Here is a 15,884-nt window from a genome sequence, read left to right on the forward strand (position 1 = left end):
TTGTCTTATAATTAACCAAGGAGTGAATATTGTGGACCTAAATTCCATTGTTTAAATCTAGACAAAATGTGCTACATAGTAAAAATCATGACATGACAAAGCTTGTGCTTTTTATTTATTTTTTATTTTTTTTACTTTCTTGTGAAATTTCAACAAGACATCTCTTAATCATTTATTATCGCATGGGCTATTTTTGATTCCCTCAAAATCTTACTTGAAAGTAATTAGTTGATTGTCATTTTTTATAATTACCTTTGATTTACATTGTTGAGTTTAAGGGATTCTGATATTGATAATGGGCATGATTTTGATTGTTATTGATTGGTGCCTTTGGTTGTTATTGATTTTTTAAGTTATTGTTTGATATGGTCTAAAAACTTATGGTTGTTACTTTTACATAATTTGTTGTAGTGTGGTGAACCAATTAAGTGATTAAATCAAGTGGCTTGCTTCTCTACTAGAGAAATACATATCACTTTCAGTTGTGATCATCTTCACTTTGACATTTTGTACTAGTTTATTTTTTAAATATTATTTATTAATTGTAAATATATAATTACTTAAGTTGTTAAATCTTAATTTATAGGTGAGAGACATAGTTGTTCTAAAAAGTATTATTAGGCCAACAAAACAGTTGAAATCGGAGTACTTAAAAGCACAAATTCATCTAAAGAAGTAGAAAGGGAAGAACTAGGACCTGGCTATTGCGAGGTACATGTTCAAGTGTCAGTCAAACCTAATGAGAGCTTGGTCTGATCATATGGACTAGTCAAAATAATTGGACAAACTATTGGAGCTCATGTTACTTGGCCTGCTCCATTTGTGATATATTTCTTTCATAAATACTAATTTCATTAATAAATTTATATTAACTTAATATAGTTTCAATTACCTTTATATGTTTATCTTTTAGATGCAGATTTCGCAAGTTATGGATGCTAGCCGAGAATATTTATACAAGTAAGGTTGAGAATTTGGGAACTGTGGAGACATATTTTGTGTGCCACGTGGCTTGGTCATGCATCTAGATGATCTCGGCTAGGCCGAGGCCGTTTGCGGAGATATTGGAATCCGAGGTAAATGGATAGGGACTAGGAGTCCTAGAATTAGGGAGGACCCTAGTCTGGATAAAAATAAAGCTCTTAAGGAGTTTATCTCTATCTAGTTGAGAGTCCTGGATGAGCATTGAGCAAAAGTCCATTGAAGCTAGGCTTCTACAGGGATTAGGTTAGTCCTGACTATAAAAGTAAGGCACCCTCGTGGGTCTAAGGTATACTTTTTATGCTCTGTCCAGTGAGTTAAGTATTATTTATGATCTTTGAGAGATAATTGATTACTGACTTGATCGTCGGAGTGCCCCCGGGTGGACGAACCACCGCCTGATTTTTATTTTTCTATAACAGGTTGTTCAGGCTTAATCTATTATGTCGGTGCCTTCCTGTTGAGTTTCCCTATTTGGTTGTGTGGTCAAAAATCAAAATCTACGAGAACTGAATTTGTTTTCATAATTTGTCTCTCCGGAAGATGGATATCACTATGGCTTTTCAGAATTTATGGTTGGAATAATTTTTTTTGCTTTAACTTTGTTAATGTAGTAGAATTTTTAACAATTTTGATTATGATTTTTATTGCAATATAAATAAACTTATATTTTTATGAAAAAAATGATTGTGGTTTGAATTTTTTTTTTTTAATTTTTGATGTGATGATCCTATGGTGGTAATATTTGTTTATTATTATGAAAATATTACAGGATGAATGGATGCCAAATTAATATAGGATGTGCCAATTAATATTCATTTTTTTATAAAATCGAATCAATTTTTACAGGCATTTACGCATGCTTAGTTGTGGCTTTTAAAAGTATTAATGAAAAGAAGATATAAGTGGCATTTCGTATTACTGGTAATAGCTTTGCAAAGTGTCACTAAAATAAGCTCCAATGACACTTATATCCATTTAATGGCACATATGAATTGGATTTAGTGGCATTCATGAAGTTGTTAAAAGTATCAATTATGACATAACAAGCACCATTAAATGGCCATATAGTGGCATTTTTTAGATTGTAAGTTTTCTTTAATGGCACTTGATAGAGTCACGAATAGTGTCTACTATGGCATTAAAGTGTCACTAAAAGTCTTTAGCCTTGATGGTGTAACGACACTTAAAAGTGTCACTGAAGTACCACTAAGTCTTTTTTTAATGGTGCCTGATAATGTCACAAATAGTGTCTATCATGGTATCAAAGTGTCATTGAAAGTCTTTAGCCATAATGGTGTAGTAGCACTTGCAAGTGTCATTGGGGTGCCACTAGTATCTACCATGGCACGGATATAAATGACACTTGTTTAAAATGTCACGAGACCAAAAAATGTCATTAGAAGAATAATTTTGTGACACTTTCAAATATCATTAAACTAAGAAAATGTTGTAGTGCATGGTCACGAAGCTTAACATATTTGCAGTAAAACAAATATATTTTAGAAAAAGGGCAAATAAGAAAGGTTAGCACACAAGGACAGGAGCAGGATTTTATTACCAAATGGGTCAAAAGAAAAATAATTTTTTTCACTACATACACAAAATGCACATGTATGTATATATGATATATAAAATATATATATATATATATAAAAAAAATTAACTATCATGAAGCAAATTCTAATAGGATGAATAAATTTTTTTGATATAAAATAAAAAGAGAATTCAAGATAAAAGAAAATGACATATATATTTTTTTATATTAATGTCATTTTATATATAAAATAATATATATATATATATATATATTAAATCCTATAACAAATAATAATGTTCACATAAGGGCCTAATTCCGTCCATGTCAGGACATATATATTACAAAGTACTTTATGTTGACATTTACACACCATAAAGATGGAATCTTAGAGCTGTAATGCTTGGACAAATACTAGTGTTTCAAAATCCTTATAATAATAATATTAATTACATAAAAAGTTATTTGGACCCACCCACATGCACTCAGAGTGGCCGTTAAGTTAGTTTAAGCACATATGTATTGACCAGCCTCACTGTTACACCCCCACTTTGATGCTTTGGCTTGAATTTATTTTTAAAATTGATAAATCACCAAAAGACATCAATTAAAGTGTTCTTGATTGGGAGCAAAATATATCGTGACATTATTTAATAAGAAATATTAAGAATGAGATATGTTGATTCATCTTTATTACAGTAAATTGTTGGGAAATAAATTCAAATTTTTATTTATCAAAAATACTAGTTAAATAATGCGGTGAGAGTAAATAATAAATTTATGTAATTGTAGGTTTCACTTATGATATACAATAAATTTATGTAATTGTGGGTTTCACTTATGATATTCACTAGAACGAAAAGGTTTGTCTACGATGTTAAAATAAAGTTCTCTATTTTGGATTTTGGTGGGCACTTGGAAATAGACTTTGGAGAGTTATTAAAATGAGTAATATTAGAAATTTTAAAAATTTTATCAAATATTTTACATGGGTGTGACACTTATATAATATGGGTCTCATGTAAAATGGGTGTGACACTTATATAATATGGGTCTCATGTAAGTCCTACACCCATATAAAATATTTGATAAAATTTTGAATAAAAATTTTAAAACTACATTTTTGTATTAAAATTAGCAAGTTGGAGCATGAGCTGTGCATCCCGCCACGCCACCTCCGTATGATTTTTCGTATCTTAAAAAAAAATAAAAAATAAATAGATATGATAATTTATTTGAACATTTCTAGTCTCAGAATTTGTACCGAATTTAAAATGAATGGTCAAGATATATTCATGCAGTAGTCCCACATCAACAAGTTTAAACATACACCATAGATCTAAAAATCTGAGTTATTTTTTGGATATACTATTCTGAAACCATAGACTTTTTGTAATTTAAATATACGAATTTCAAGATCGAATTTGAATATTTTTTCATGATAAATTTTAAAGTTTCATAGCCTTCGCTGGAAAGAATTTTTTTAGTCAGACTTTTTTTACTTGACTTTTTGACTATTTTAGCTTGGTTAAAAAGTTCTGTTTGAAATAAATTTTATAAGAGAAAAAGTAAAATGATTATAGTTGGAATGTGACATTTTGTCTTATTGATTTTTTAGTCTATTTTATCTTTTGATAGACTAAATTAGTCTCAACTATTTTGCCAAATGGGACAGGGGCAATGACTTCCCAATTTTTTAAAAATGTCATTATTTTTTATTTATTTATTTTGGTAAGTAAAAAGTAAAATTTTAGTGATGCAAATCAAAATATTACATCAATAAAGATTTTAAGGGAAGAAGAAAAAAAAAAGATTGGATACATAATTATTTTGGGTATGACTTATAAGTTAAGGCTTGGTTTGGGAAGTGGGTTAGCTTTTTGGCTTTTTAGCTTTTTTGACTATTATAGCCTGGGCTAAAAAGCTTGGTTTGGGAAGGGCTTTTGACTTTTTGGCTTTTTTGTGAGAGAATAGTGTAATGATTATGAGTTGAATGCGATGTTTTATTTGTTGTGGCTAAAATAGCCTATTTTGTTTTTTGTGGCTAAAATAGTCAAAAAAAAGCCTCAAATCTTGCTTCCCAAACGATGCCTAAATTTTTTTATTTATTACAAAAAGACGTGTAACAAAATAGAGAGATGATGTGAAATAAGCCAATAAGCTGACTTTTTTAGATATTACGTTATATGCCAAAAAAAAAAAAACTCATAATTTTGAAAATTTATATATAAAAACATTAACATTTTGACTCTAAAATTTATATAATTTATTTCAGGCCTTCCAAAATCTTGTAATCCGCCACTATAAACAAAAATCATAATAAAATACTTCTCTTACTCTATCCTACACCATCTTTAGTTTCTCAATCCATCCAAAGGACAAATTACACTCCTCAAAATAATTGAGAGGGTTGCTTCCAATTTGAAATAGTGCACTCCTTTTTGAATAAAATATTTTATTTTTAATTTCTGTTCACTTTTTTAATTAGTGCTATCAATTAGACTACATTATGTAAAAAAATTAAATGATAAAATTAACACAATTAAAGCTTCACAAACCCACAAAAGATCATATTAGGCTACTCTTCTTTATATTTTTATAAAATAACCTCGAATCCTTTTTCCAATCTAAAATAAAAAAACTCAAATCCTTTTTATTTGAAATCTATCTATGGAGATGAAATCTTAAATTATAGGTAATCATGCAAGAAACTCCACTTTGTCCATTTGACGATTCTAAGATTCCTACTTGTCAAGTATAAACCACAATGAGTGACGACCAAAAAAATTTAATTTAAATATTAAAAAGAAAAAACACAGAGTGAGTGAACACTCTTTAACACTTATAAATATAGTGTTAGGTTCGACTATGAGCTTGTGAAATGTAACTATGGCTTTTAAGATTTTGTTGCTTGTAACAATGTTTATCTCTCTTGTTATTCTTTCTTCATCATCACATGCCTTGTGTGATTGTGAGCTTAACAAATACAAACAGAAGATCAAGATAGAAGCCACCCTTTTGGCTGCTAAGAAAGTGGATTCCATGCAGCGAGAAAATGCACATGGTTATGGAAAATTTGGATGGCACAGAAAAGATTTATCGAAGAAATCAGTGCATGGTGAAAGTCTGGACACATCCCCTGGTCACAGCCCCGGTGTAGGCCATGCTGAAGTTAAAAACTAAGTTAGGTTCTTGTTAACAATGTTTTGAAATTTTCAATTTAGTTATGGGGTTTCGATTAATATATTTAAGAACTCCAAATAATGCATTTGGTTTATGCGGTATGAAATTAATTGAGAATGTTTGTTTGTTATTTGTTTGGATGAGATTCAAGAAATGATGCTTCTGCTGGAGATTTGATGTGTCAATTATAGATGAACATTTTTATTATAAAGTTTGATTTCACTCTGAAAGTTTGATTAGTTCTTTCAGGGTTGTGTGGTGGGTTTGACCTTGCAAAATACTTGTTCGATAAGCCGCTTTTGTTTAAAAGGTTATTAAAATTTGAATAATACTATATGTACCAATTAGTATATCAATTGATAATGTGACATTATTTAAGATATTTTTTATATTTATAATTTGTATAATTAATGGGATCAATAACAATGTCATAACTAGTGTTGATACTCTAGTTCATATATTAATTGGTGCATGTAAAACTACCGTTACAATTTTGCTTGAACATTTAATTTTATACCAAAAATAATAATTTAATGGCTTAAAAAATGTTTAATATGAGTAAAAGTTAATAATTTCTGTTTTTTAATGACATGAATTTTAATGTCCCATTGTGTAATCAATTATCAGAGAAATTATAATAGAAATATTAGAATTTAACCTTTGTAATAAAATAAATCTTAAAATGTTAATTTTATCAATTTAAACTTTAATCTTTTGATTTGTTTTAAATCTAAATTATTAATCTATTTCCGTTAAGTAAAGTAGACAAAAAAAATTATTTAATCATTAAACTTAATGCATATGTATATAAAATGTCTAAAATAATATTTTTTATTGAATGTAATGACTAAAATATCATTTTTTTCTCAATTTAATTAACAAAAATAGATAAATAATTTAAATTGAAAATAAATCAAAAGTTTAGAGTTTAAATTAATAAAATTAAAAATAATTTATTTTATTATAATGGTCAAACTTTAATTATATATATATATATATATATATATAATTTCTTTTAAATTATCACTATTACATCAACAGTAATACTAGAAATAGTAATCATATACCAATAAATATATCACAACACAAGGCATGAATGTGGATTGTGTGTAGTTGATATATTTATTGGTACCCTAAAAGCGCCAATCATGGTAAGGCCCATTATTCGAATCAAACCAGGCCCGTATTTTTTAAGCCCATGTTATTTTGGGCTATCTAAATCCAAATCTGGAAACAGGCCGAAAAAATTGTTGCCAGCATAATCTTTGCATGATTACCAATAAATGCTGTTTAGTGCAGTTATATGAACAGCCTATAATTTATTATATTTTGAGAGTTTGTATCAAATTATTTAGTATAATTTTTACTTATAATTTAGTCGGTAAAAATAATTTAAATAAGTTAAAAATATAACCGTAACACTTTTAGTAATTAAAATATTTTGTTCTTAAATTTTTATCTTTAAAATATTAATTTGTTGTAGTTCACATGCACATTGCACTCATTGAAAATATTTGTTATTGAAATGTATCACACAAATTTGAGAAGTTTAAAATTATAAATTCTAAAAAAAATCTTAATCAACTTCAATTTTAAAGTAAAAAGATATTGATTTAAATTTCTAATAGTTATTAATTATGAAACGAAGATTCCCATACAATTCACAAAATGGAGAGAAAAAGTATTCAACATTGACACTTCACCTGAATTTTGATTCCTTCAATAATGACAAAAAGAAAGGTCACCATATCACTATCTTAAAGTTCAGACAATAATTCATTCTGTTGAATGATTCGAACATGTTAGAAAATATTTGGATAACTATCGCCCAAAAAAAAAAAAAAAAAAAAAAAAAAAAAAAAAAGATATAATTAAAATTTTAATGAATTTTTAGACCAAAGTGGAAATAGGATAAAGTTTTACTGTGCGAAAAGTGTGGTATGTCATGTGGTAAACCACATGGTGTGGTGAATAGTGAGGGTTTTATCACCGATAAATAGGTGAGTTTGTATGGTAATAAAAGTATAAAAAAAAAAAAAAAAAAAAACTCTTTATTTCCTCTTCCATTGTGGTTCTTTCTTCTTTATTTTCTTTAGTTTTATAACATGTTATCTGCACGAGATTCTGACCAACTGAGAAGGAAAAGTAGAATCACATACAAATAAGGTTGGCATTTTTTTACAAAGTGGTTGAGGTAAGTGTAAATAAATTCTGAATAAATATTTTATAAGAACGGTTCATAGTAAGGCTAATTCTATATTTTTCTTAATATATTCACGTAATACTAAATATATTATTATTGTTGTGTTGACTGCACAAATATATCAAGTCTTTTAAAATCTGAATTCATAAATCTTAATATTTCAGGAAATTTATTTATCTTGGATACTTGATATTTAGATCCACCTTAAGGCAATGGATCTTGGAGATACTATTAAAAATAAAAATGAAGCATCTCTGAAAGATTGTACAAAGGCAATGATATTCATTTGCCACTATCTCCAAGAAGAATTAAAACTGAATACCCCACGGTAATAGATTCACTATTTTTGTTTAATAATTTGAAGAAGAAATACGAGTACCAGAAAACTATTATCCTTCCAAAAAGCTTCCTATAATTTATTGCAGTTGAAGTTGCAAAATTATGAATCAATTAGTAAGTACAATCTATTGAACATGTGTTGAAATATTCACATCAATACTATGCTCTTGTAGTAGCAATATAAAGAGTGTCGATCTACAAAGTACTATGAACTGATTTCATGCCTTCTTGTGGCTAAGCAAACCAAGCAACTTTTATTAAAAAATCATTAATCTCTCCTTACTAGCTCTGTTCCATTCCCTGAAATGAATGAGGTTGCATTTCATAGTCGTGGATGAGGGAGAAGTCATGGTTTTGAACATGACTGAGGTAAAATTACAGAATTAGTAGGGGACATGTTCAGAAATATTCGAGCAAAAATATCATGCCATTTCACCTGAAGTGGAATAATCCTAAGATATCACAGGAAAAAGGAAAAAACGTTTACATAATAGAATCTCCCAAGAATAATGTATGTATGTATGTATATATGTATGTTACATATGCATGGTGCATATTGCATGGCAAATAAATATGTTAGAAAATAGAGTGATTATTATGCATAAATAATTATTGTTCGTCTTTTTTACCCGAAAATTCACTATTCATCATTATTCATCATTGTGCATTATTTTAACAATTTTCTCAAAATACTATTCATCAACAGTATTTTACTATTGAAATCTTTTTCACTTAGAGCATTTGTCTTCTAGATAACAAGCCTCAATAAAAGGGGGGAAAAAAGATTATTTGGTAATGAAAATATTCACACTGATTTTTGAATATTATATTTGTTTTAGTTATGTTTTTAAAATTTATATTTTCCTGTTTGATTATGTTTTAGAAATGATGATTAGCTATCTATATACATGGATTGTATTAAAGTATTGACTAATTCTAAAATGTTGAGTAAAATATTAAAATAGTAGACAGTATAAAGACACCCATAATTCTTTGTAATGAAAAATATTTGACGATGACAAAAACTAATGTAGAATCTCAGGTTCTGCAAATTTGATTGAAAACTCTGGAAGGGCCAATATTATAATTGTCAAATGAAATCAAATTTAATATTGATGAAGTATATACTACCAAATCCAAAAGACATCTGTTATGTTTTAAAGATATATGTCGTATTGGTTATTGAAACCATAAATAAAAGTAAAGAAGAATATCTATATATTATTTCTACTGAATTTGCTTGATATTCATATGAGTTGTATTATACAACAATAAAAGCAATTGAATCAAATGTTGAGATACACCAGAAGTGCTCCAACTTAATGCACCAGAAGTGTTATAATCCAAAAAGTGGTCATGTTAGGACATGATTACCCTGAGCATTCGGGATCTATAAGGATGTATTGAATTATTAAAAATTCAAATAAAACATCTATTAAAGAACCAGAAGATTCTTTTACCAAAAGATTATCCATGCTCTGTCTGTTCACTGAGAAAATTAATTATTAGACTATCCCATTCATATCAACATGGACTATTTGTTATTTCATGATTTTTATAGATATATTAACTAGATAATCTCATTCGTAACACAACTTTTAATGATTATTGCATATATGTTGGTATTGATGTCAAGCATCCTGCTACCCATGTTCATACTCAAAATGGTATAGTTTAATATTAAATTAAATGGCTTTAGTTGATCGCTCAAACTTTGCTTATGAAAAATAAATTACCTATTTCAGCATGGAGTCATGCTCAACCAATTGCACACATGAGTACTCACCATTATAACTTATATTTGGTCAGCCATCAAATATTATTTATTTAGAATGTTTGGTTATGTTGTATATGTTTCTATTGCAAATGGGTCTTCAACGTAAACTTGGAGTTTATCTTAGTTTTGATTCTCCATTTATTATTAGATATATTGAATCCTTAACATGTGATGGATTTAGAGCATGTTTTGAGGATTGTTATTTTGATGAACCAGAGAAAATTTGCAGCTTGAAATTTGACGTGAAATCACTTGAAATAATTCGATGTTATCTTATCTTGATCCTCGTCTAATCAATGTGAACTAAAAGTTTAAAGGATTATTTATTTCCCAAGTATAAGCAAATTAATTACCGGATGCCTTCACCAACACTAAACATGCAATAAAATCCTATATTACAACTGCTAATGCTCCAACAAGAATTGATGTTCTTGAAGAACAATCTGTTGGTGTAGCTGTAAATGTATCTAAGTCACGCTAAAAGCGTGGTAGACCTGTCGGTGCAAAAGACAAGGTTCTTAAAAGAATAAAACAATTCATATTCCTGAAAAGATCATATCTAGTGCTCCTGAAGAGGCTATATCTATGCTCCTAAAGAGTTGCTCTAGAAGAGACTATACCTAGGACTCTTGAAAAGGCTAAACCCACAAAAAATTCTTAATGCTCTTAGAGAGGCTAGACCCACAAAACAGACTATTATAAATCTATCTAAATCTCTTACTTATAAACCTCTTGAAGCAGAACCTCCAAAAGAAAAATCTCCTAAAAAGTTATCTCCTGAAGTGGAATCTCCTAAAGAGTTATCCCATGAAGTGGAACCTCTTGAAGAGTTATCTCTTGAAATGGAAAATGTACCTGAAAATAATGAGAATATATGTGGCGCCCCAAATTTTTTTTTAGAACATCATAAAATTTAAATAATAAATAACTTACTAAATAAAAATTTTAACAATTAATTAGGGAAATTTAGATTTTCACATAGTCAAAACTTAACAACTAAATTACGAGTCCACATACAATATTACAAAAATTTTATAACATTCGTAATTACTAATACCAAGGATAATAAAATTTTATTTCGATAGTCTTGACTTTAAGTTAGCCAATGTTCAATATTAGCAGCAGCTCCAAATTTGGCCTTAGACTCTTCTTCGACATAATCTGGCATGAAACACCAGGGCAACAAAATATATGCCATGAGTTTTGCAATACAGTAAGAAAATGTAACCAACCTACCATTCTTTTTTTTAAAAAAATAATCAAATCATAACAATTAAAATAATAGTAAAATTCAATAGCATGATAAATGTAATAACCGTTATAATAATTTTGACAATTTTCATAGTTTAGGTGACACTCAAAATTTCACCAAAGAGATTTTCTTGCTCACCACTAAGTCATGGCCACGGTTAATTTGGAAATCCCCTCTTGGTCAAATATTAAAGAACTACCAAAGATGCCCACACTCAGAGTTATATACCCAAACTGTGGCATCCATGGTCTGCCCCAAGGAAACGGTCTGCCAGGGGTATGTAATCTCCCTGCGTGCCACCCGCACATCCATCCTTATTCCAAAACCAAATACCGATTAGGGTTCAAATAAGGCCCGTGCCGTCTTAGGGTTTCGCGTAGGGGTGTAATTTTGGCCCGGCCCACGTCGAGCCTTGCGGGCTCCAGCCAAAAAATCGGGTCGGTCTGGCCCACAGGCCAGAAAACTAGGCCCAGGCCCATGAGCATTCAGGCTTTGAGCGGACCAGTGGAACGAGCCTCGAGCTGGGCCCTTGGGCTTGGGCCTGTGCTCGAGCTTTGGGCAGGCCTAAACAAATTTTTTTTTTTTTTCCACCAAAATTTTATTATTTTCCATTAAAAATAACACTGGGCCTCGGGCTAGGCATTTGGGTAGGCCTTGAGCAAGCCAATGGGTCGGGCCCATGGGTCGGGTCGGGCTTCAAACCGATGGCCCAGGCCCAGGCCCAAGGCCTCGGGCTAGGCTTGGGCTTGGACTCGAGCTAAATGGGCCTTTAACGGGCCGGGCCCACCTTGGGCCGCCCACGGGCCACGGGTCAAAATTACACCCCTAGTTTCGCGACACAATTTACATAAAAATTATTAAAAACCAGGGCTCACCCGAAACAACTGGTATTAACCCTCAATTGTTAACTTTGTATAAGTTGTTAATCGTTTCAGTTAGTTTTTATATTAATCACAATTAATTCTAATTTTATTCATCAATAATGAATTCCCAACATAAAATGTTACACATGTCCCACCAAAAATAAATCAATGTACAAAATTTAAATAAACAATTAATTTAAACCATGGTATGAAATAATAATGTAGATACCAAAAAGAAATAAATCATAATCACACACATGCATAGATTTTTAATTTACAAGATTAGAGTAGCACAATATTAAATTTTAGTCCAAATAAACAATTGAAGAGATAATTTTTTATTCCTCCTAAATCTGCCAAAATTTTCAGAATGTATCTCGCAAATAAAATTATAAATAAATTACTTATACAACTCTAAAATTTATACAAATCTGCAGAATGCTCAATAAACATGTTATGGTCATTTTTCAGAAAGAATTTTCCAAAAATAAATTATAAATAATTCTTAAAAATTTCAAAAAATTTTATGACACAGATTTATCACATTTTCTTAAATTAATTCCATACTTAAATTTATAAATCAATTCCATAATATAAAATTTTATTATGAAACTAGACTTCTCAAATTTCATTTTTGTTTAGAAATTACCAGATTTGGTTTAATATAAAATTTTTAATGATTTTTCAAACACATAGTAAAATCTGCCCATAGCTGCAAGTTTGGTTAAAAATCTGAATAAATTGGTACAAAACTCCATAATTGTTGCAAAAATTCATGGATGAATCACATTTTCTTAAATTAATTCCATACTTAAATTTATAAATCAATTCCATAATATAAAAATTTATTATGAAACTAGACTTATCAAATTTCATTTTTTGTTTAGAAATTACCAGATTTGGCTTAATATAAAATTTTTAATGATTTTTCAAACACATAGTAAAATCTGCCCATAGCTCCAAGTTTGGTTAAAAATCTGAATAAATTAGTACAAAACTCCATAATTGTTGCAAAAATTCATGGATGAAGTAGACATAATTATAAACAACTTTGTAAAGAAATCATCTTCAAATTTTGAGTATAAAATTGTCTAAAAATTCGTCCAATTTTTTTGACAGATTCAAGGGCCAAATAAATTCTTCAATCTTCTCTTTAATGGTATAAACTACACATGCAAGCCTATTTCCACAATAATATCATGATTTTAAGACTATCAATATCTTCAAATATTTGATATACATGAAAATCTAAGTGATTCGTGATTAGATCAAGATTAACATATTCCAAATCCCAAAAAGAACCAAAACACACAATCTAAATCAACAAGCACTTACGAAAGTGATTTAGATTGTTTGTTTTTGACAGATTAAAAAATAAATCGACACAAAAGATTTTTACGTGGAAAAAACCACAATTGGACACCTCCAACTGTGATTAAAAAACCACGGGCGAAACGCCATAAATCAATCCACTACTGAAGTAAAAAGATTACAAAGATATCTTACAAATTACCCAACTTAGTCAATCTGTCTTCGAATCTTCTGTAACTCTTTTTTACGACTTCATCTCGGAACTGATCAATCTTGAAGTTGATTCCACAACCTCACTCACATATAGAATCAAACACCTTTCGAAACTATATGCTTGAATCTTCGGAATCCACCGAAGAGAACTCTCTCTTGAATTTAAAGAAACCAACTCCTTGATGTATGTATTTTTGATCCTGAGTGAAGAACTCTTCTCAAGACATCAAGAAAAACTCTCAAAAATCTCCCAAGAAGACTTTAAACACAACCCTAGTTTGTTTTTCTCAGATCTAGAAAAAACGTCATAAACAAAACAACGTTAGCAGCTTTAAATAGGAATCTGAATCGCGATCTCCGCTCGAGCTCAACATAGCCCGCTCGAGCGGACTGAACAAAAACTGCATACGAAGAAACAGAGATGCGCTCGAGCGTAGGAGTTTCCGCTCGAGCGTCAAATCACACCTTCCAGTATCTGTGCTTGCCCTGTCAAACTACTGTGACCTGCCAATCTACGCTCGAGCTCAAGAGTCTCCGCTCGAGCGCACAGTACAAAAACAGAAAAACAAAGTTTTGAATCCACACAAGATTTTGTCTCCGGATTTGACAACACAGGGACCTAACAATCTCCCCCTTTGTCAATTCCCGGACAAAACTTTTCTAAACAAAAATCCTTAAACACAAGCACTAGACAAAATGCAAAAACCAATACTAAAACACTCAAAACAACTCAAAACAACTCTATGAATAAACAAGCTTTCCAATCTTGCCATATATCAAGCCATCAATCCAATTCATCATCCACCATTCACCTGTAAAAAAAACGAGCAACATACCAGAAAAACCAAAACTTGTGGAACTGTATAAGAATATAGCAAAATGTATCCATTCAATAGAACCAACGGAACACAATATCAAAATATCCATACAAAAGACCAACAATATCCATGTACCATCAACAAAATATACCCATGTCCAATCCAGCATGAACCAAACTCTCCCCCTTTTTGACCGGGAATGAAGAAAGCTACAAATCAGACGGAGGAGGGGGCGGCTGAAGCGTCAGTAAGGAAATGATGTGATCCAGCTGCGAAGTATTGTGCACAGCAGTCTGCTCCAGCTGACCAAGACGACCATCAAAAGCGTCAAAGCGAGCATCAAGAAAGTCTAACCTCCGAGTCATAGCCTCCTCAAAATGCCGAAACTGATCAGGAAACGAGCTAGGTGGAACAAGTGGAGTAGGATCCTCCTCACCCCCGGCGGCAGCAGCATCATATTCAGCCTCCTCAGCAAGACCAGCAGTGGTACCTGTAGAAGGACCAGCCCGAGAGGACTCCCCCTTAACATGAGCCCGACTTTGTGAGACAGTTTTCTTAGTGAAAGGGCGAGAGGGAGAGGCAAACTCATCATCATCGAGGGTAGGAGCCTCAAGGTCAGACAAAAGGCGGTTGATCAAGCAACCGTAAGGAAGGCCAAGCTTGGAATGGCCATGAGCACTGATCATCTTGGTGACAATAAGAGAGGCAAGATCAATAGAGCGGTGATTGGCAATACAAGACAAAATGAATCCTTGGTCTTGTTTGACCTCGGAAGAATGTGTGGTGACAATGATGTTGGCGCAGACAATCAAATTAAGCAGTCTGAACTCCGGAAGAAGTTCAAACTGTTTAATCAAACCGCCTTTAGGCCAATGACGGGCAACACCACAAAGTTCCAAAGACACCTCATCAAAGTCACAAGTAGGACGATCAGGTACAGGAAACGGATAGTATTGAGGAAAACCTTGCTCAATCTGTAGAAGTTGGCGAATCAAAGCAGGGGTGACAGAAATGGATTTGGACCTAACCCAAGTGGTGAAAGATGGCTCATAATCCCGAATACCCTCCATATTACAGTAGAATTCTCGAACCCAATCGAGATTCTGACGCCCAGAGAATAATAAAACACGGTCACCACCGAGAGGGTCGAACAATGGACGAATTTTGATGGACTCAAAAGTATCGGGTTGAACATTACGTTCTAAATGAACAGTTCGAGCCACAAACGATTTATGGAATGACTTGGCTTGAGAGGCTGACTGAAACCTCTCAGGATTATAGGTAGGGCGAGAAACGGTGGCCTTTCGGCGTTTTGGGGCAGGAGCAGACATACCAAAGAAGACACTAAGACACCCAACAAAGCAGCAAACCCAAAACCCAATCCCAAACCAAAACAAACCAAAACAA

Source organism: Camellia sinensis, chromosome 1, assembly GCF_055761805.1.
Source record: "Camellia sinensis isolate YWXY chromosome 1, ASM5576180v1, whole genome shotgun sequence".
Lineage (NCBI taxonomy): Eukaryota > Viridiplantae > Streptophyta > Magnoliopsida > Ericales > Theaceae > Camellia > Camellia sinensis.